At 42.2% G+C, this 22022-nt stretch overlaps 1 long non-coding RNA gene across 1 annotated transcript in view; it reads right to left on the reverse strand.

Moving 5' to 3' along the window:
• LOC125384329 overlaps nucleotides 1–20122 on the reverse strand; it is a 44208-nt gene extending 24086 nt beyond the window's left edge. The window contains exon 1 of the long non-coding RNA XR_007223216.1: nucleotides 20038–20122. This is a non-coding gene — a long non-coding RNA (uncharacterized LOC125384329). The remainder of the gene's footprint in view (nucleotides 1–20037) is intronic.
• Between the last annotated feature and the right edge of the window lie 1900 nt (nucleotides 20123–22022).

Raw genomic sequence — 22022 nt, forward strand, 5'->3', positions numbered from 1 at the left:
TTATGATAAAGGTTCCTGGGCAATAGTCGTGCCCAGGTATATTGCAGATGTCTGTACAACTCAAACATTGTATTGGCTTTTGAAACTAAAAATTACCTAATTTACAAACAAATAATTAATTAATAATAATTAAATCAACAAATAAGAAAAATATGATTTGTTTGTTTGTTGTTTAAGGCGCACTCAGCATTATTCCAGCTATATCACAGCGCTCTGTAAATAATCGAGTCTGGACCAGACAATCCAGTGATTGACATCATGAGCTTCGATCCACGCTATTGGGGAGGTGAGGTGAAATGGGGTTTAACATCACGTCCAAGATTATTGCACTTATATAGCGACGTGCACAGACACAGTATACTGACCGAGCCGACCAGTCCTTGTTTTAGCCCCTTAATGCCAGGTGCCAGACAGGGTAACAACAAGTACCATCTTTTAACGTCTTTTGGTATGACTCAGTAGGGATCGAAATCCGGACCTTCCGCTCTCCTGGCGGACGCTCTACCACTAGACCACGGAGGAGGTCCCACGCTATGGGGATACGATGACATGCATCAACCAAGTCAGCGATCCTGACCACCCGATCCAGTTAGTCGCCTCTTACGACAAGCAAGGTCGCCATTTATGGCAAGCATGGGTAGCTGAAGACCTATTCTACCCCGGATCTACATGGGTCAGGAAAATATGAAAATTACCTGGTTTTAATTCTTTCAACATCATGTTCAGTGCAGTGTACATTCATGGCTGACAAAGCGAAGACATCATCTCTGAAATAACTTAGTTAAATCTAGGTCTTTGAAAGGCATTCAGAAGTGATTCACATGAGGATGAGAATATATGGATGTCAACTTCTTTATTATGAGGATCACACCGTTTCGGAGTATATGCTTACTCCTTCATCAGGTGAATGAATGCCATGAGGCAGAGAGCATATATATGTACAGGTAAGGACAACAAAATAATAAGATAACAAAGGGTGGAAACTAACTAAGGGTACAAGCTAACAAAGGAAGCCAACAGATGATTGGCGCTGATAGGTGATTAGCAATAGACAATGGAAGCCAACACTTTTCTCTTCCTTAGTTAAATCTACACATCATTCAAACAAAGTTCAATCGCAATTTTTGGTATTTTATTTTTTAAATATTTCACTTTGGTTTGAGGCGAACAGGGATTCAAACCCACAATCATAGGTTTCTGGCATGCCCAAGGGTTGCAACTCTGCACAGCGAATCACGGCGCCTTTGACGACTGGGCCACCTGTGCCCCCGATTTTACCAGAAAAAACTGGTAATTACCAGTAAATGGGAACACTGCCTGAACTAATTCCCAATCACAGTTATCATACTGACAATATCCCCATGGTAATAATAATCATAAGCAGATGTAATTTGGAAAGTTGACTTGACTATCTTCATTTGCTTTGAGATTGATAATAACTTTTCTCATGTCAGAACACCCAATTTATTTTGTAAATCATACTGTGCATCAATCATGTTCATAAAGAAGACACAATTTATGGATAATAACTTCTATAATACTGTAAAGGCGACGTTCGGTATTGATACTTATACCATTGTCAAGCAAGACTGGTCCAAGAATGGTTCTCGTATGAGAATCTGTACTTTACTAAGAAAGTGTTATCCCAAATATAACATTTGTTACATTTGACCACTTTCTAAATGGCATTGTGTGCTCATAGTATTAAAGAAGTTGTTATCCATAAATTATGTCTACTTTGTCATCCATCAACTTCTAAGTAATTCCTATCAAACAATTAATCATGTTCATATTTTCATTATTCAACGTGTGTGTCACATATTTCTGTAGTTTAATGGTTGTGTTTAGAGTGTTTGAATCTTGTGTCACTCTCAACGTTAAAGTCCTGAGGCCGACCCATCCTCTTCAAGTGTATTTTGTGACAAATTTCAAGTTATAGTCAAAACTTACAGTGAATTCATTTATGTATGTTGTAGGCAGTGACGGGTAACTCAGGTACTTGGGTCAGCTGGGTACTGAGTAGGACCCGGGTACCCACAGGACTACATGGACCTGTGGTTAATCATGTAATAAATTTTTTAATGACATTAACAATAAAATTTCATTGTTACACTTTATAAGTACAAGTCGCTAATGTTTACATTTCTTTCTGACTATGTACAAGTTCCTTCTGACTTTTATATCTTTGAGTAAAGACAAAGCTTCAGTCAACTTCAGCGTTTGCACGATCAGATCGTTTTATACTATATCTAAATACTTTTTGCCAGGGCTCCGGTAAAAAACTTCCCAACTGAACATTTTGTACCCAACTTGAGACCTTCAGTAGGTATCCGGGTAGGGTCGGGTAATAGGGGGTTGGGTACCTGGGTAGTAAATTTAGACTTGTCCCAGCCTTAGTATGTTGCACTTGATAGAACCCTGAAAAAAAAATTTCAAACATACCAAAAATGATATTTCATAATATATTTGGGAGATGAACCAATTGACACTCCAAGTAGGGCTGGAATGGGTAACTCGGGTACTCGGGTACGCGGGTCGGGTGGGTACTGAGTAGGACCCGGATACCCACAGGACAACCCAGACCCGTGGTTGGTCATGTGATATATTGTTTAATGGCAAAAAATATCTAGAACTTCCTAGGTTACACTACAAGTGACTAATGTTCGCTTTTTTTTCTGACTATGCACGCATTTCTTCTGACTTTTATATGTTTGAATAGTGATAAAACTTCAGTCAACTTCAGTGTATGCATGACCAGATCGTTTAATATAAGTATCTAAATACATGTTGCCAGGGCTACGGTCAGACTATTTCCAATCAGACATTTGTACCTATCTCTTGAGACCAACAGTGGGTACCCGGGTAGGGTGGGGTAATAGGGGGGTGGGTACCCGGGTAGTAAATTTAGATTCGTCCCAGCCAAAATTCCAAGAAACTCATTAACAGTTAACATCTGCTCCGATGATTTCATCTCTAAAAAACATTTTTGTGATATCAATTTACATGAACAATTTTGTTCTTAATATTCTTGTCACAGATATCCCACAGTTTCAATTGAAGGCTAGCAGTTATCTTAAGAGATAAACTTTTCAAAACAAAATCTAAAATTTACTCTGACACAATCAGTCCTTGCCTGAGACCTTAAGTGAATATTAATCTGTGAGGCCTCTATAACTGGGGCTCAAGTTTAACACTGTTTCCCAAGTATGCAGAAAGAACTTTCTGTGAACCATAAGTGGACTTTATCTCACTGCGAGATTCTACCATCCAATAATACTGACAAAACAAATTTAGACAACAGCCGTGAAACTGACAAATTTGAGTATCGACTTTCGTCTGAAACGCAACCCTTAAATGCTTTCCAATATCTGTTTGTTTTCTGGAGTATTGTTTTTACAACAGGGTTCAGATGTGATAAGAAAAACATCTGATCCAAATAGTTTTTTTCAGGTCTACAGTATTTGTATATGCTTAAAACCCCTCAGTGCTTTGTAAAAACTCTGGAAAAAGAAAATAACTCAAAAAGCTTATTTATATTTTGTTCCAAAACGTATTCATCATTTACATGAATGTAGGCCTAAGCCTATTGATATTTGTTTTTCAGAATTGCTGCTTTTTACTTAACTGATAAGGGGCGGTCGGGTAGCCTAGTGGTTAAATCATCTGCTTGTCACGCCGAAGACCTGGGTTTGTTTCCCAACATGGGTACAATGTGTGAAGCCCTTTTCTGGTGTCCCCTGCCATGATATTGCTGGAATTTTGCTAAAAGCCGAGCAAAACCACTCACTCACTCTGAACTGATAAACGAAATTCTGATGATTACACTAAAATGTTTGTCTTACAATTTCAAACAAATCAACCACAGAGGACAAAAAAGGGTGTTAAAAAGCAAATGTAGATGAGTGAGTGAGTGAGTATGGTTTTACGCCGCTTCCAGCAATATCACCGTCGGTTTCTAATGTTATCAAAATAAAATGTGTTTCCAACAGCCTTTATTTTGACAAATCAAACCTTGGCCACGAAATAGGTGTGACAGATTGTGTAGTTCATAGACTATAACTCAAACATTACAAGTTTCATTTTTGATAGCTTATTTTCATCACCTTACTTCAGATAACAGAGTACCGGTAGATGAAAAAACTTACATGATGCTGTAATGAATGCAGAATACCTGGAATAAACCATATACCTTTTTAGATTTCAAGCAATAAAGATTCACATTCTGGCTACTTTCATATCCTGTATTTGCTACTGGAAAAACATCAGCAGGGTTGGCATCATGACAAAAACAGATTCAAAAGGCTGTAGCTCACCTGAATTGTGAACAAATAATAGCGGCCATGTTTAAAGTTGGATCAGAATTCTGTGAGCAGTTTGTCATGACCAATAGCTGAGGATCATTCTTACAAAGTTCAGTTTCACAATCCTAAATGTAAAAATGTAAAAGTTATCGACAAAGGACGGAGAGCACACGATGACGTAAGCTCACTCGACTTTGATATGAACTAATAAAGCCATTGCATTACAGTTCTCCACTGCACATTTCTCAAATGGAAAGTGGACACAAAAAATAACGTTTACCTGATTAAAATGATCTTTTTATGTAAATCCACTTTCAACTCAGTGACTACAAAATCAGATGCATCTCTCAAACAGAAAGGGACATAAAAGCCGAGAAATAGATGGAAATATTGTCCATAAATCTTTTGTTACACTGAAGGATATTGTCATTACAGGGTGGATATATGTTTGCATCTTTGATTCTGTCTTATTTCTGTAAGTGTATATTAGGTTTCCGAACAGATCGTTTTGTTTCGTTTCTATGTATGAAAACAGTTTGCACACACACACTTCTTTACTTCGTGGATAACAGATCTAAAAGCATGCAAAAAGCATGCATATGTGCCACGTGTCGACCACACTGTGTCGTCGTATTATTTCAGTTGTGCTTCCGAGATGAGATCAACAACATCGTGACACTCTTGTCAGTTAGTAATAGCTAGTGATCGTAATAGAAAGTTAGGAATTCACAAAGTTTAGTACATGTGAAATGAAATACTATAGCATATTGTTGTTTAGATTTGTTGGCTTAAACCAAAATAAAACTGTTTAAATGATTTAGTGTTCTTTGCCTTTTGCATTGGTTCTGATTCTGTTGACCACATTTGTTTCCTGTTAAAGACAGGACAGACAGACAGACACAGACACACAGACAGCTACACACAGACAGACACAGACACACACACAGAGACAGACACACACACAGAGGACAGACAGACACACACACAGAGGACAGACAGACACACACACAGAGGACAGACAGACACACACAGTGACACACAGACAGACAGACAGACACAGACAGCGACACATAGACAGACACACACACACACACACACAGACAGACAGACACACAGACAGACACACACACACAGAGGACAGACAGACACACACACAGAGGACAGACAGACACACACACAGACAGACAGACACACGGACAGACACAGATACACAGGACAGAGAGAGGGCAGACAGACACACACAGACAGACAGTGACACACATGACAGACAGTGACACACATGACAGACAGACACACAGACAGACAGACAGACAGACAAACACACTAACACTAACACACACTAACACACAAAAACACACACTAACACTACAGTCCAGAAACAATGACCCCAGGAAGTATGTCCAGGAATTAAACATGTGTACGTCAAACCCAATGACCTTGAGTGATGCGTTCTCCTCCACCCATCCACTCACAACAGACATCCAACAAGAACATCTACACCAGCCATTTATCAGCTAACCACCATGCCTGTCACTAGGACATGTTTTTTTAACTCCCTCACCGAGGATTAATTTACATGAAGACCAGGAAGATCCGAAAGATACATTGTTCGTAAGAAGACAAACACCAAGCAACTTCTGAGTTGCCTGTGCCTTGACAAGTTGGACATAGACAAATAAATGTTAACATTTAGGTGCAGCCTCTTGACTGGCAGGAGCAAATTTGTTGTGAGAATTTGATTCGTTTCGCCATTTGTTGAACTATTTCTTCCCAACAAGCTGTTTTTTGAACAAAGGGAATTCGAAAATCGCCCATTTGTTTTTTGTGAATTTCAAACGGATATAATGTCCGAATGTTCTTGAGAAAGTTTTTTTGTTCAAAATAATGTTGAGCTGAGAAAATATGTTTTTATCTGTGTATAGTACCAAGTAAATAAGCTTATTGCTTCAAGAAACAACTTATTTTGAAATCATCATCAACGGTTATGTTTTTCCACCGCCCTGGGTTTAGTGCTGGTGTTGAGTGTTCACTTTTTGGGGTTAAGTTGGGTGGAAAGGTTTTTGAAAGAAAAAAGGAGACATTTTGTTGAAAGATAAACTGTGGAAAGTTTAAATGTTTCTCATTTAACACAATATCCCTCGATTACAATTCAAAAACAACCCTGTGGAACCGCTGATTGCAAATTGATTGGTAATGTGATAATCCTCTGCCACTTAAACACACATTCAAAGTGAAATAGAAAACTAAATTACCTAAGCTTTGCAGTATGAGTTATTTGAAATTCAGCAAACAAAAGATTTACTGAACACAATGACGTATTTCAAATATTGGATTTGTTTGTGAAACACATGAAACATTTGGAAACAGGCCTCAATGTTATCTCTAATCTAAGGAAACAGGTTAGCCAAACAAATGTACAATAACTTATGTGATAGTATTTCAAGTCAGGCTGAATGTTATTTCAGAGGTAATCATTATGACAAGCAACTCTTCTCCTTCCTCAGTTTGTATGGTTTTTGAGAAAAGTTTGTTTGTTGTTTAATGCCACACCCTGGAGATTTCTATCTGTTTGACAACAGCCTGTAAATAATAGTGTCTGGACCAGACACACCAGTGATTGACATTATGAGCACAAACAGCAGGGTCCAATTACAAATCATCAACCAAGTCACCAAGTCTGACCTCCTACACCAGCAATGGTTGCTGGGGAACAAGTCTGACCTCCTACACCAGCAATGGTTGCTGGGGAACAAGTCTGACCTCCTACACCAGCACTGGTTCCTGGGGAACAAGTCTGACCTCCTACACCAGCACTGGTTGCTGGGGACCAAGTATGACCTCCTACACCAGCACTGGTTGCTGGGGACCAAGTATGACCTCCTACACCAGCACTGGTTGCTGGGGACCAAGTATGACCTCCTACACCAGCACTGGTTGCTGGGGAACAAACCTGACCTCCTACACCAGCACTGGTTGCTGGGACCAAGTCTGACCTATGCTAGCACTGGTTGCTGGGGAACAAGCCTGACCTCCTACACCAGCACTGGTTGCTGGGGAACAAACCTGACCTCCTACACCAGCACTGGTTGCTGGGGAACAAACCTGACCTCCTACACCAGCACTGGTTGCTGGGACCAAGTCTGACCTATGCTAGCACTGGTTGCTGGGGACCAAGTCTGACCTCCTACACCAGCACTGGTTGCTGGGGAACAAGCCTGACCTCCTACACCAGCACTGGTTGCTGGGGAACAAGCCTGACCTGGAATCATATGTCTGATATGATTGTTTCAAAGGATAGTGTCCAATATATCCAAGGTTTGACTATAAACAGAGAAGGGCAAACATCAACAATTTTAAAACGTGTGAATGTTTTACATCATTATGGCAATATCACACACAGAGATGGCTTCAATCACACACAGAGATGGCTTCAATCACACACAGAACAGGCTTCAATCACATGCAGAACAGGCTTCAATCACTCATAGAACTAGCTGCAATCACATGGAGAACTGGCTTCAATCACACAGAACTGGCTTCAATCACACACAGAACTGGCTTCAATCACACAAAACTGGCTTCAATCACACACAGAACAGGCTTCAATCACACACAGAACAGGCTTCAATCACACACAAAACTGGCTTCAATCACACAAAACTGGCTTCAATCACACACAGAACTGGCTTCAATCCCCGTACTTGTATAGGGGCTGGAGAAGAGCAAGGATAAAGATTCTGGCTTGAAGTCTTGTTCCATGGCACTGACATACAGTTAGAAGTAAGGTAACCTCTCATACATGATGTGAAATTCAAAACTGTAGGGTTCTATCTTTACTTTCACCTTTTTACAGAAACAAATGCATCTGGAACACAAATACTTCAAAACATCAAGTGTTGATTCACGTTGGACGTCATCAATGGTATACGTTTACTGTTGACACAAAGGCCATCAGCATTAAGTTCCCGAGACATCTACACTGAAAGTATGGCAAGAATACAATATCAATAAAAAGTCCCAGCGTCATGGAAACATTAATACCAATGGGTTCATTCAGTGTAACAAACAAGATCATTTTATAACTGTCTTTATTTTTTCACTAAATGTTTCATCCAAAAGTTTGAATGCTTTTCAATTTGGTCGCATTTATTTTTAAGAACTCAGTCAGTTGAGTAATACATAACCTTGTGTACCCAGGATTGTAGTTAAAGTCAGCAGTTGGGAGAAAAGGCTAGGTCTTCCTTAAACAATTCTGATATAATGAATCCTTTGAAACAAATTATGATAATGAAAAGGTTAATCATTCCTTAGTATTTGATTGGGAATTCAAACCTTATTAAGCAATAATTTTGCATGGCTAGAAACAAACAACATCCTCACTAACCACACTGTGGAGTGTGAAAAATGGCCTTTCAAACCACACAGTCGAGTGTAAAACCAACCACACGGTGGAGTGTGAAAAGATGGCCTGACCATCTTCCAGGAGACTGAATACTGAGTACTGCTGCTTGTTGATGGTCTCACTGGGCACATGCATCTTCCTGGAGACTGAATACTGAGTACTGCTGCTTGTTGATGGTCTCACTGGGCACATGCATCTTCCAGGAGACTGAATACTGCTACTTGTTGATGGTCCAACTGGGCACATGCATCTTCCAGGAGACTGAATACTGATGCTTGTTGATGGTCTCACTGGGCACATGCATCTTCCAGGAGACTGAATACTGCTTGTTGATGGTCTCACTGGGCACATGCATCTTCCAGGAGACTGAATACTGCTGCTTGTTGATGGTCCAACTGGGCACATGCATCTTCCAGGAGACTGAATACTGATGCTTGTTGATGGTCTCACTGGGCACATGCATCTTCCAGGAGACTGAATACTGCTGCTTGTTGATGGTCCAACTGGGCACATGCATCTTCCAGGAGACTGAATACTGAGTACTGCTGCTTGTTGATGGTCTCACTGGGCACATGCATCTTCCAGGAGACTGAATACTGCTGCTTGTTGATGGTCCAACTGGGCACATGCATCTTCCAGGAGACTGAATACTGCTGCTTGTTGATGGTCCAACTGGGCACATGCATCTTCCAGGAGACTGAGTACTGCTACTTGTTGATGGTCCATCTGGGCACATGCATCTTCCAGGAGACTGAATACTGCTACTTGTTGATGGTCTCACTGGGCACATGCATCTTCCAGGAGACTGAATACTGCTACTTGATGGTCTCACTGGGCACATGCATCTTCCAGGAGACTGAATACTGCTACTTGTTGATGGTCTCACTGGGCACATGCATCTTCCAGGAGACTGAATACTGCTACTTGATGGTCTAACTGGGCACATGCATCTTCCAGGAGACTGAATACTGCTACTTGTTGATGGTCTCACTGGGCACATGCATCTTCCAGGAGACTGAATACTGCTACTTGATGGTCTCACTGGGCACATGCATCTTCCAGGAAACTGAATACTGCTTCTTGTTGATGGCCTCACTGGGCACATGCATCTTCCAGGAGACTGAATACTGCTACTTGATGGTCTCACTGGGCACATGCATCTTCCAGGAGACTGAATACTGCTACTTGTTGATGGTCCAACTGGGCACATGCATCTTCCAGGAGACTGAATACTCCTAGTTGTTGATGGTCTCACTGGGCACATGCATCTTCCAGGAGACTGAATACTGCTACTTGATGGTCTCACTGGGCACATGCATCTTCCAGGAGACTGAATACTGCTACTTGATGGTCTCACTGGGCACATGCATCTTCCAGGAGACTGAATACTGCTACTTGTTGATGGTCCAATTAGGCACATGCATCTTCCAGGAGACTGAATACTGCTACTTGTTGATGGTCTCACTGGGCACATGCATCTTCCAGGAGACTGAATACTGCTACTTGATGGTCTCACTGGGCACATGCATCTTCCAGCCATGTGTCCTGAGGACTGTTCACATCATGCCACCTTGACCAAGAAGGCTATCCTAATAGAAGTCCCTGTTGAAGTGTTGGAATTTAGGACAGTTCTAGCCCCACAAACACTTGTGCATGAGGACCATAGTCAAAGGTTGTTGAGGACCTATATTCTTACCCGGATTCGCCACGGGTTCAGTCACATAATACTTACATCTATTATCTGTATTCTAGAGTTAATAAACTCATAATTAGTTGATGAATGAGATCATATGTGACAACATTTTCAATGAGTTCTTGAATGAGTTCATGTGTGTGTGACCAAACACGTATGAAAAGAAAAGTGTAAAATATCTATCCTCATCCATAAATATATGACATAAAACCACACATGAGTGTGACAGCTTCAGTCCCTCTCTTACCACAACTTACGGTGACAATAGTTCAAACAACATTGATTGAAACAAATATTTCATTTCTCAACACCAATTCAGAATCAAAATATTTCATACAACAGAACGTTATACCAAGATACCGGTTTGATACATACATGGTTACAGACTCTCGAATATGTTCATGCAAACATCCATTGTGTACATCCCCCTGCATTTATCCTAAACATGTTTTTATTAATTAAAATTACTGTATTCGACGTAATAAGCGTGCGCCCATGGTGCTCTATAAATTAGCAATAGGGGGCTCTTATTAGAATATAATTTTGGTGAGATAAAAAAAGAGGTTGAAAGATTGTAAATTTTGTGGTTTATGCTGACAGCCTGAAATGATATAAAAGAAGAATCTGTGCGTATTATACACGATAGATATATTTTCGAGAATTTAATTGCCCATAATTAAGGGTGCATATAACACACGAGTGCGTATCATACATGAATAAATAAGTCTTGTGTACATTGATCAATCGTAAGGGGTGCTAATTAGGATTGTTCACTAGCCAATATATTGGTAAATATCGCCGTGGGCGCTTATTAGAGCGGGGTGCTTATTACGCAAAGGTAAAATTGAAAATAGTTAGCATTAAAGGGAGGTAACTAAAACAGAGGCATAATTTAATAGAAAAACTATGATAAATGCTGGTGAATCAGAGGGGGACAAAGATAATAAGCCAACAGGTGACTGTGTCTTGTGTCAATAAACACGGCGTGAAATCAGCATGATCGCTTGTCATCCATCTCGCCAACAATGCAGGCAGATTACGTTATCACATTCAGCGTGACCTGGGTTTCCTGCAGCTTTATAGATAAGTGGATCAGGTCGCGACATGTCAAGAAAAAAGTATAATACAAACATAAATTGATTATTTTTTTCCAAACAGAGAGCATAAGACCTATCCTCCATTTATTTTGATTTATACAATTTTATCTTGGAGAGATTTATAATGCCAACACGTCATCGAGTCATAAATGTTTTGATAACAGCTGGTGAAATGGACATATAGCTGCACATTATGCTGTTATTGTTATAGAGGGCTATGTGATATGTACAGGCTCTGTGTGTAGGATGACGGCAGTACACAAGGAGCTGTTATTGTTATAGAGGGCTATGTGATATGTACAGGCTCTGTGTGTAGGTTGACGGCAGTACACAAGGAGCTGTTATTGTTATAGTGGACTATGTGATATGTACTGGCTCTGTGTGTAGGATGACGGCAGTACACAAGGAGCTGCACATTATGCTGTTATTGTTATAGAGGGCTATGTGATATGTACAGGCTGTGTGTGTAGGATGACGGCAGTACACAAGGAGCTGTTATTGTTATAGAGGGCTATGTGATATGTACAGGCTCTGTGTGTAGGTTGACGGCAGTACACAAGGAGCTGTTATTGTTATAGAGGGCTATGTGATATGTACAGGCTCTGTGTGTAGGATGACGGCAGTACACAAGGAGCTGTTATTGTTATAGAGCGCTATGTGATATGTACAGGCTCTGTGTGTAGGATGACGGCAGTACACAAGGAGCTGCACATTATGCTGTTATTGTTATAGAGGGCTATGTGATATGTACAGGCTCTGTGTCTAGGATGACGGCAGTATACAAGGAGCTGCACATTATGCATGCACGTGCATGCACGTGTGTGTGTGTGGCTGCTTGTACTAGTCCGCACTAATGCCGATTTTATAGTGCTTGCCCACTGATCGAGATAACATGCCACAGTTAATCATGAATACCCCACTCAGACACAGTATACTGACTCTGAGCCAACCAGTCCTTGTTTTAGCCCCTTAATCCTAAGCGCCAGGCAGGGTAACAACAAGTACCATCTTTTCTTGTCCTTAAGTCTGATGAGGCCGGGGATCAAACCTCCAACCTTCTCTCTCCAGGAAGACCCTCCCCCATTAGACCACGGAGGTGGTGAATGATAGAGTAGGATTGATGGAGTGAGTGAGTAGAATGGGCTTAAAATTGGCAAGTGGGCAAATCCAGGCAAATAAATCTGTGAAGGTCTGGGGTAGAATAGGTCTTCAGCAACCCATGCTTGCCGTAAAAGGCAACTATGCTTGTCGGAAGAGGCGAGTATCGGGATCGGGTGGTCAGACTCGCTGACTTGGTTAATGCATGTCATCGATCCAAATTGCGTGGATTGATGCTCATAATATTAATCACTGGATTGTCTGGTCCAGACTCAATTATTTACAGACCGCCGTCATGTAGCTGCAATACTGCTGAGTGCGGCATAAACAACAAACAAACCAAACCAGTCCAGGCAAATAAAGGTTACACCTGTCCTTGTCCCTCAAAAACTGAAAACTTCTATGCTCTTGACTCGTTAGAACTAGAAACATCTCTTCCTCTTCAAGATTTTGAAAAACCATGAACACAATTTTACAACAAGCATGCAATATTCATATCCCCTGCCAATATGACATGTCCGGTTGTGTGGAGCACTACTGCCATTTTCAGTCTAAGTCAAAGTCATTGCTGTGGAAACTCACAAATAATTTGACTAAAAAGACGGAGAGACGGGCGGATGGACGGACGGACAGCACCCATTTCTATATCCCCCTTCCACTTCGTGGCGGGGGATACCCAAAATGACTCCTTTCATCAGTACCAGAAATCAATTCCCTAGTTCCTGACGCCACCAGGTGGCGCTAACATTACCTCATCCCCCACACATGGCCTAACTACGACTTCTGTTTATTTTCCAACAATAATCACATCCCAGGTAGAGAGCTTTAAAGCGAGCATCGCCGTCCCTCCTGGCAAATAATGTGTTTTCAAAGACTGACACTATTTTGTCACCTGTGGAATGGAAGCAGGCGGGTCATCGTGCTTGAAGATCTCTTTACATCTAGTTTTCCTAGCCTAGAGACAATTGTTGATAGTAGGGAGGAGATGTGATGAAATTCACATGGCACATGAAATTGACAATTCACACGGAAGATCAGACTGACATTGTTATTAATGGGAACATGTGGTTACAATAGTAACATCGTTAGGTCTTCCGGGAGGGATGTTTAACATTTACCACAATACACAACACAGACTTAAAGACGTTTTTTAAAGATCTTGAAATACGGAATGGTTGAAATAATGATACAGTGTAAATAAAATGAAAAAACATTTTCAGGCCCTGGACATTGTAAAATACAACGTGTTGGTGGTCTTTCATAAAAAAGTTAGTCATAAAATTATCTGACACAAGACTTTTCAGGGTTTTTTCTTAGTTTCAAAAAAATAATAATTGAATGTGTGTATGTGTGTGTGTGTGGGGGGGGGGGGGGGGGGGGGGCAAAAAAAAAATTCAACTTCCAGATTAGTACTTCTACTAATGAATGAAATACAAACACTAGGTCACACCATCAATTAAATATGATTACAAGGCAATACAGAAAGATAATTGATTGGTTTGTTGTCTTAAATTAATGGATATACCTATCCAGGGTTACGCCTTTGGTGAGTCTACCATCTAGGGTTACCGCTTTGGTGAGACTACCATCCAGGGTTAACCCTTTGGTGAGTCTACCATCCAGGGTGACCCCTTTGGTGAGTCTACCATCCAGGGTTACCGCTTTGGTGAGTCTACCATCCAGGGTCACCCCTTTGGTGAGTCTACCATCCAGGGTTACTACTTTGGTGAGTCTACCATCCAGGGTCACCACTTTGATGAGTCTACCATCCAGGGTTACCCCTTGGGTGAGTCTTCCATCCAGGGTCACCCCTTTGGTGAGTCTACCATCCAGGGTTACCCCTTTGGTGAGTCTACCATACAGGGTCACCCCTTTGGTGCGTCTACCATCCAGGGTTACCCCTTTGGTGAGTCTACCATCCAGGGTCACCCCTTTGGTGAGTCTACCATCCAGGGTCACCCCTTTGGTGAGTCTACCATCCAGGGTCACCCCTTTGGTGAGTCTACCATCTAGGGTCACCCCTTTGGTGAGTCTACTACCATCTAGGGTCACCCCTTTGGTGAGTCTACCATCCAGGGTCACCCCTTTGGTGAGTCTACCATCCAGGGTTACCCCTTTGGTGAGTCAACCATCCAGGGTTACTCCTTTGGTGAGTCTACCATCCAGGGTTAACACTTTGGTGAGTCTACAGTCCAGGGTCACCACTTTGGTGAGTCTACCATCCAGGGTTAACACTTTGGTGAGTCTACCATCCAGGGTTAACACTTTGGTGAGTCTACAGTCCAGGGTCACCACTTTGGTGAGTCTACCATCCAGGGTTACCTCTTTGGTGAGTCTACCATCCAGGGTTACCCATTTGGTGAGTCTACCATCTAGGGTTAACACTTTGGTGAGTCTACCATCCAGGGTCACCCCTTTGGTGAGTCTACCATCTAGGGTTAACACTTTGGTGAGTCTACCATCTAGGGTCACCCCTTTGGTGAGTCTACCATCTAGGGTCACCCCTTTGGTAAGTCTACCATCCAGGGTTGACCCTTTGGTGAGTCTACTACCATCCAGGGTTACCCCTTTGGTGAGTCTACCATACAGGGTTAACACTTTGGTGAGTCTACTACCATCCAGGGTTACCCCTTTGGTGAGTCTACCATCCAGGGTCACCCCTTTGGTGAGTCTACCATCCAGGGTTACCCCTTTGGTGAGTCTACCATCCAAGGTCACCACTTTGGTGAGTCTACCATCCAGGGTTACCCCTTTGGTGAGTCTACCATCCAGGGTCACCCCTTTGGTGAGTCTACCATCCAGGGTTAACACTTTGGTGAGTCTACCATCTAGGGTCACCCCTTTGGTGAGTCTACCATCCAGTGTTACCCCTTTGGTGAGTCTACTACCATCCAGGGTTACCCCTTTGGTGAGTCTACCATCCAGGGTGACCCCTTTGGTGAGTCTACTACCATCCAGGGTTACCCCTTTGGTGAGTCTACTACCATCCAGGGTTACCCCTTTGGTGAGTCTACCATCCAGGGTTACCCCTTTGGTGAGTCTACTACCATCCAGGGTTGCCCCTTTGGTGAGTCTACCATCCAGGGTTACCCCTTTGGTGAGTCTACCATCCAGGGTTACCCCTTTGGTGAGTCTACTACCATCCAGGGTTACCCCTTTGGTGAGTCTACCATCCAGGGTTACCCCTTTGGTGAGTCTACCATCCAGGGTGACCCCTTTGGTGAGTCTACCATACAGGGTTAACACTTTGGTGAGTCTACTACCATCCAGGGTTACCCCTTTGGTGAGTCTACCATCCAAGGTCACCACTTTGGTGAGTCTACCATCCAGGGTTACCCCTTTGGTGAGTCTACCATCCAGGGTCACCCCTTTGGTGAGTCTACCATCCAGGGTTAACACTTTGGTGAGTCTACCATCTAGGGTCACCCCTTTGGTGAGTCTACCATCCAGTGTTACCCCTTTGGTGAGTCTACTACCATCCAGGGTTACCCCTTTGGTGAGTCTACCATCCAGGGTGACCCCTTTGGTGAGTCTACTACCATCCAGGGTTACCCCTTTGGTGAGTCTACTACCATCCAGGGTTACCCCTTTGGTGAGTCTACCATCCAGGGTTACCCCTTTGGTGAGTCTACTACCATCCAGGGTTACCCCTTTGGTGAGTCTACCATCCAGGGTTACCCCTTTGGTGAGTCTACCATCCAGGGTTACCCCTTTGGTGAGTCTACCATCCAGGGTTACCCCTTTGGTGAGTCTACCATCCAGGGTTAACACTTTGGTGAGTCTACCATCCAGGGTTAACACTTTGGTGAGTCTACCATACAGGGAACCATAATCAGTAGATATAAGGACCACCCTAGTAAGGCGAGTAGAGCTGTAGCTGTTTCTGGCTTTGTTTTACTTACTTCTCTTCAGTTGCCTCTGAAATACAACATCATGTATTCAAGAATGCAATACACAAAGTCTCAGACCAGAGTGAAAAGAATTTAAACCATCTATAAAAGAAATAATCTTTGTTTAAAAAAGACAAAAAGTCTTCAGAATGACACTTCAATTCAAAATAACTAATAAACGCCAAATCGGCCCCACACAAAGAGGGTCGTTGTTTGCAAGCTCTGTAACCTGCACTAGGCATAAAATGCCTGTCCTTTCCCCCATAAATACACCACTGTGTCGTGACCACAGATGAATTAAGAGAGAATCGGGAGCCCAGGAAGTCACGCATGGCTTTAGATGTTTCTTACGCATGTCCTCACCGCTATTGAAATAAACCCGTCTTGATGAGGGAATTTTTAGTTTTTTTACATTCTGGGGCCATTTTTTCAGTAGAGGTCACGTTCGTGGCTTCCTCATTGTGTAATGATATTTGTATGTATACCGTTGTAGCAACATCTGCGGAGAGTGACAGGGGTAGGGGTGGGGGTGGGGGGGTTGGTGGGTGGGGGGGAAGCATGTCTTAATGTTAACATAACAGAAATATTCAACAAGCAACTTGTGGTTCCGGTTTCCAGAACAACCCTCCGATCTGGAGACCCGACCCTAAACCATTTTTCTCATTTTTCCTGAATTGCACCACATCTTTTATCATCATTCTGGTATTGTCTGTTTTTTTAGGCCACTAGCAGTTCACTTTAAACAATGTCTGATGCTGTTCCCTATATTGAGTTCTACCTGTTCCTGTGTTTTTTCAGGTGAACAATTGCCTTGCCTTTGCATGTGTTTGCAATGGGTGTCGCTGGTGGGGTAGGATACGCTCACCTATTTGATAGTCACGATATGGCTGAAATATTGCCGATGTGACATTAAATATTAACTCACTCACTGTTTGATTGTGATTCAAAAACACATGCTCATGATCTAGTCGGAATCGTACCATCGATTCTGCTTTTGGCAGAGGTTTCTCATGAATATGGAAAATCGTTTTTATTTAGATCATTGTCATTCCAAATTAGGCTTTTACTGACATACTGCAAATTACCAACAACAAAAAGTGAAAAACGTTACCCCCCCCCAAAAAAATCTACATACACCATTTTTGGATGGGCTGAAAAAAAACATGAACTCTGGGAGAATGGATCAGTCCATTGGTACTGGTGTTGACAAGACCATGTTTCAAAGCTGACATAGCATTCCTTACTAACATTTTGACTACAACTTAGAGTTACACAGGTTTGCATGTGCTTGAGTGAATGAGTTGAGTTTAACGCTGCTTTTAACAGTATTCCAGTTAAATCATGGCGTGTCAGCTTAATGTGGGAGGAAAGCCCAAAGTGATGCAGGTCTTGGACATTTATCACTTAGTGAAACCCATGAGCATGGGTATGGTGCTGACAAACCTAGAAACATAATCAGTGCGATCTGGGATTCCACAATCATAGGTTTCTGGCGTGCCCAAGGGACGCAACTCTGCAAGCAAACTGGAGCGCCTGGAGCACCCCACCCCCCTCTGTGCACCTGGCCACCCACAACCATCCCCAACCCCTCCAGGTAACACCCTCTCTGTGTACAAAGACACATACAACCACCACCCCACCCTCCACCCCACTGTGCACCTGGCCACCCACAACCATCCCCAACCCCTCAGGTAACACCCTCTCTATGTACGAGGACACACACAACCACCACCCCAACCCCTCCAGGTAACACCCTCTCTGTGTACAAAGACACATACAACCACCACCCCACCCTCCACCCCACTGTGCACCTGGCCACCCACAACCATCCCCAACCCCTCAGGTAACACCCTCTCTATGTACGAGGACACACACAACCACCACCCCAACCCCTCCAGGTAACACCCTCTCTGTGTACAAAGACACATACAACCACCACCCCCACCCTCCACCCCACTGTGCACCTGACCACCCACAACCATCCCCCACCCCTCCAGGTCACACCCTCTCTGTGTACGAGGACACACACAACCACCACCACCACCCACCCCCAACCCCCATCTGTGTACCAGGCCACCCACAACCATCCCCAACCCCTCAGGTAACGCCCTCTCTGTGTACAAAGACACACACAACCACCCACCCCCCCACCACCCATCTGAATACAAGGCCACCCACAACTTCCCCTCCCTCCCTCCTTAGTTGTTACTGCCAGGTGTTAACTCACGACCTGCTAATCCATCTCACCACCCCACACACGCCTCCCCACGCATGCCTCCCCTCCACTCCTCCCTACCACACCTCCCCTCCCCTCAGCCTCCAGCCAACTCCTCCATGTGGCGATAGCATGGCCATCAATGATAAATAATATTGACTACTTGGAAGAGTAATTGAGTGGTTTGGGGAACCGACATGAATATGGCAGCACCTGTCTGTTTCCGCCATCACCAAAGTGTAGAACTCCCAACTGTACCACAGACTTGACTTATTGTTACCATATCATCATATATACCAACACCCCAAGGACCAGATAACAAGCACGTGTAAGCTATTATCAACAGGCAATTTCAAAATTATATCTCAAATTATCATATAATTTCAATTTGGCTCCATTTCTATTAAAATAACTTTACACTGAATCTCTGCCTTTGTGACAATTTTCCAACAAATCTATTTCAATATAATAATTTTACTTCAAATCTGTCTGTGTATTAATTTTACATCAAATCTATTTCAATATAATAATTGTACATCAAATCTGTCTTTGTCATAATTTTACATCAAATCTATTTCTTTGTAATAATTTTACATCAAATCTATTTCAATATAATAATTTTACATCAAATCTGTCTTTGTAATGATTTTACATCAAATCTATTTCTTTGTAATTATTTTACATCAAATCTATTTTAATATAATAATTTTACATCAAATCTGTCTTTGTAATAATTTTACATCAAATCTATTTCTAAGTAATAATTTTACATTAAATCTATTTCAATGTAATAATTTTGCAAAATTACATCTTTATTTCAATGTAAAAATATTAGATCAAATCCAATTTAAATACCCTATCTTATTGCTTGTCCTAATGTAATAACCTCATATTACATCTCGTTCTCTGTTCCCGTCTGACAGTCGTACTTATACACCCATTTATCACACTAGCTGACCTAAATAGTATGAGAAACAGGAAACATAATTGACCTGACTTTACCGAGTTGTCTTAGATATTTTTATAATGTTCTCAAAGAAAAGAAGATAATTGAATACTTTATTAAACAGACTGAAACAGAACAGAAAACTAAGGACATAAAAAACTGTACCTGACATCCTCAAGACAACTCACTAATAAGTCTCAATTCCACATATCAAATTTCATCAACAAGCTCTCTCACCAAATGATTATTCCACTTCATCAAACTCTAATTATGACGCATAAATTGTAATTACAAAGTCTGCCCACACTATTAGTGAAAAGTACAGCAAGGTACATCAAAGATAGACATATTCAAATACACTTAATTAACGAAATCAACATGAAAACATCGCTTACTCAGTCAGAGATAAAAGCCATGTTGAGCCATGCCTCATCGCAATCTTGGAGATATACTCTACAAGTGGAGAGTGTACCGCTGAAACACTCCCTCCACAAGAAGCCAGTAATTAGTTCGGTATGGGTCTAATTAAATTGTTAACTCCTGTTAAAATTATTACTCCATCTGAGCCGACTGCCTCACACATATATGGCTCCACCCCCGGGCTGATATTGCTGACCCCTGGGACGATACCCACGACCCCTGGGGAGCCGAGGAACTTTTCCCACACTTGAGCTTTGAGGGGGACTGTGTACACATCTCCAGGAATGATGGGTTGGGGGTGGAATATCGCAACAGCAACATGCTTGGATAATGGGGGGCTCCAACCAGCATCACAACAACCAACATGGGAAGTATTCCACTCACACGATTCCTACAATTGTTCACTTCGTTAAAAAGGGAAGAAGCTTTTCTTCTTTTTTTGAAATTTGTCAGCACCATTCGTGCTCGTGGTTTCACCGGAGTGGTAAATGTCTGAGACCTGCATCACTTTAGGCTTTCCTCCCACATTAAGCCGACACTCCATGATGTAACTTGAAAAAATAGCAGCGTTAAACCCAACTCACTCACTCACTCTTTTTTTTAAAAGATGTACCTGCTGGGATTGTGAATTTTTTAATGTTAAAAAAAATCTTAAAAAGAAAAAGAAGATGATGATTACAATGACGATTACAATAAAGACAAGATGAGCTTTCATTTGTAAATAACAACAATAACGTCAACAACAAGATCCAATTCCAGTTTATAATCCCAGGGTTAGAAAAGTCATTATCTTAATTTTTTAATAAATATCATCACAAAGAATAGTGATTAAAGTTTCTATGCTAAAATCTCCTAAAAAGATACCTCTACAAGTAAACTAAAGGTAAATGCTTGTGTAGCAGGGCGTGGAGTCATCCCACAGATGACATCCTTACCTTGTCAGCTTGCTGACGGGGTTAACATCTTTGGTCATGTGGACAAGGCGTCCGACCTCGGATCAGAAGGTCCGTGGTTCGAATCCCATCACGGGACTCGGAAATTTTATGGCCGCTACATTGGCGCCCAACGTGGGGCTGAGCACGTTCATATTAAATTTGAGCAAAATAAGCCTCAGTACCCTACTATGCGGCCCGGGACGTGCCTTCTGTTGACAGGGGAGTATGTAGCAGGGCATGGAGTCATCCTACAGATGACATCCTTACCTTGTCAGCTTGCTGACGGGGTTAACCTCTTCGGTCATGTCGACAAGGCGTCCGACTTCTGATCAGAAGGTCCGTGGTTCGAATCCCATCACGGGACTCGGAAATTTTATGGCCGCTACACTTGCGACCAGTATGAAGCATGAATCCCTGTCGCAATCTCGAAATCAAGAAATGTCTTCACTATTTGACCGCCTCCATGGTCTAGTGGAAGGTCCGGGGTTCGATCCCCGACCGCGACATACCAAAAGACGTTAAAAGATGGTACTTGTTGTTACCCTGTCTGGTGCTCGGCATAAAGGGGCTAAAACAAGGACTGGTCCGATCGGAGTCAGTATACTGTGTCTGAGTGGGGTATTCCTGTTAAACTGCGGCATGGTATCTCAGTGAGCTAGCACTATAAATCAGCATCAGTCCGGACTAGTACAAGCAGCCACACAAACACACACACGTACATGCACGTCGCTTAATAAGTGCAATAATCTTCACTAAGAAGTTTCCTCGGAGACCAGCCATGAATCCAATACTATAATCATTCATCATCATGACTCGACATCTTAAGACAATTTTGGTGTTAAAAGAATATAATAATCCTCATCCAAATAATTGATCATACACAACTTAAACAAACAGTACACTTAGCTCTTAGTTCTAATTCTTTCAAAGACAGACCATGAGATGGCAACACAAATAATTCATAAAATCATGTTTCCTCCCAAACAATAAGAAACAAAACCAGTCGACCGACCCCACTGTTGGCG

This window comes from Haliotis rufescens, unplaced genomic scaffold (genome assembly GCF_023055435.1).
Source record: "Haliotis rufescens isolate VD_foot unplaced genomic scaffold, xgHalRufe1.0.p SCAF_3, whole genome shotgun sequence".
NCBI classification, from domain to species: Eukaryota; Metazoa; Mollusca; class Gastropoda; order Lepetellida; family Haliotidae; genus Haliotis; species Haliotis rufescens.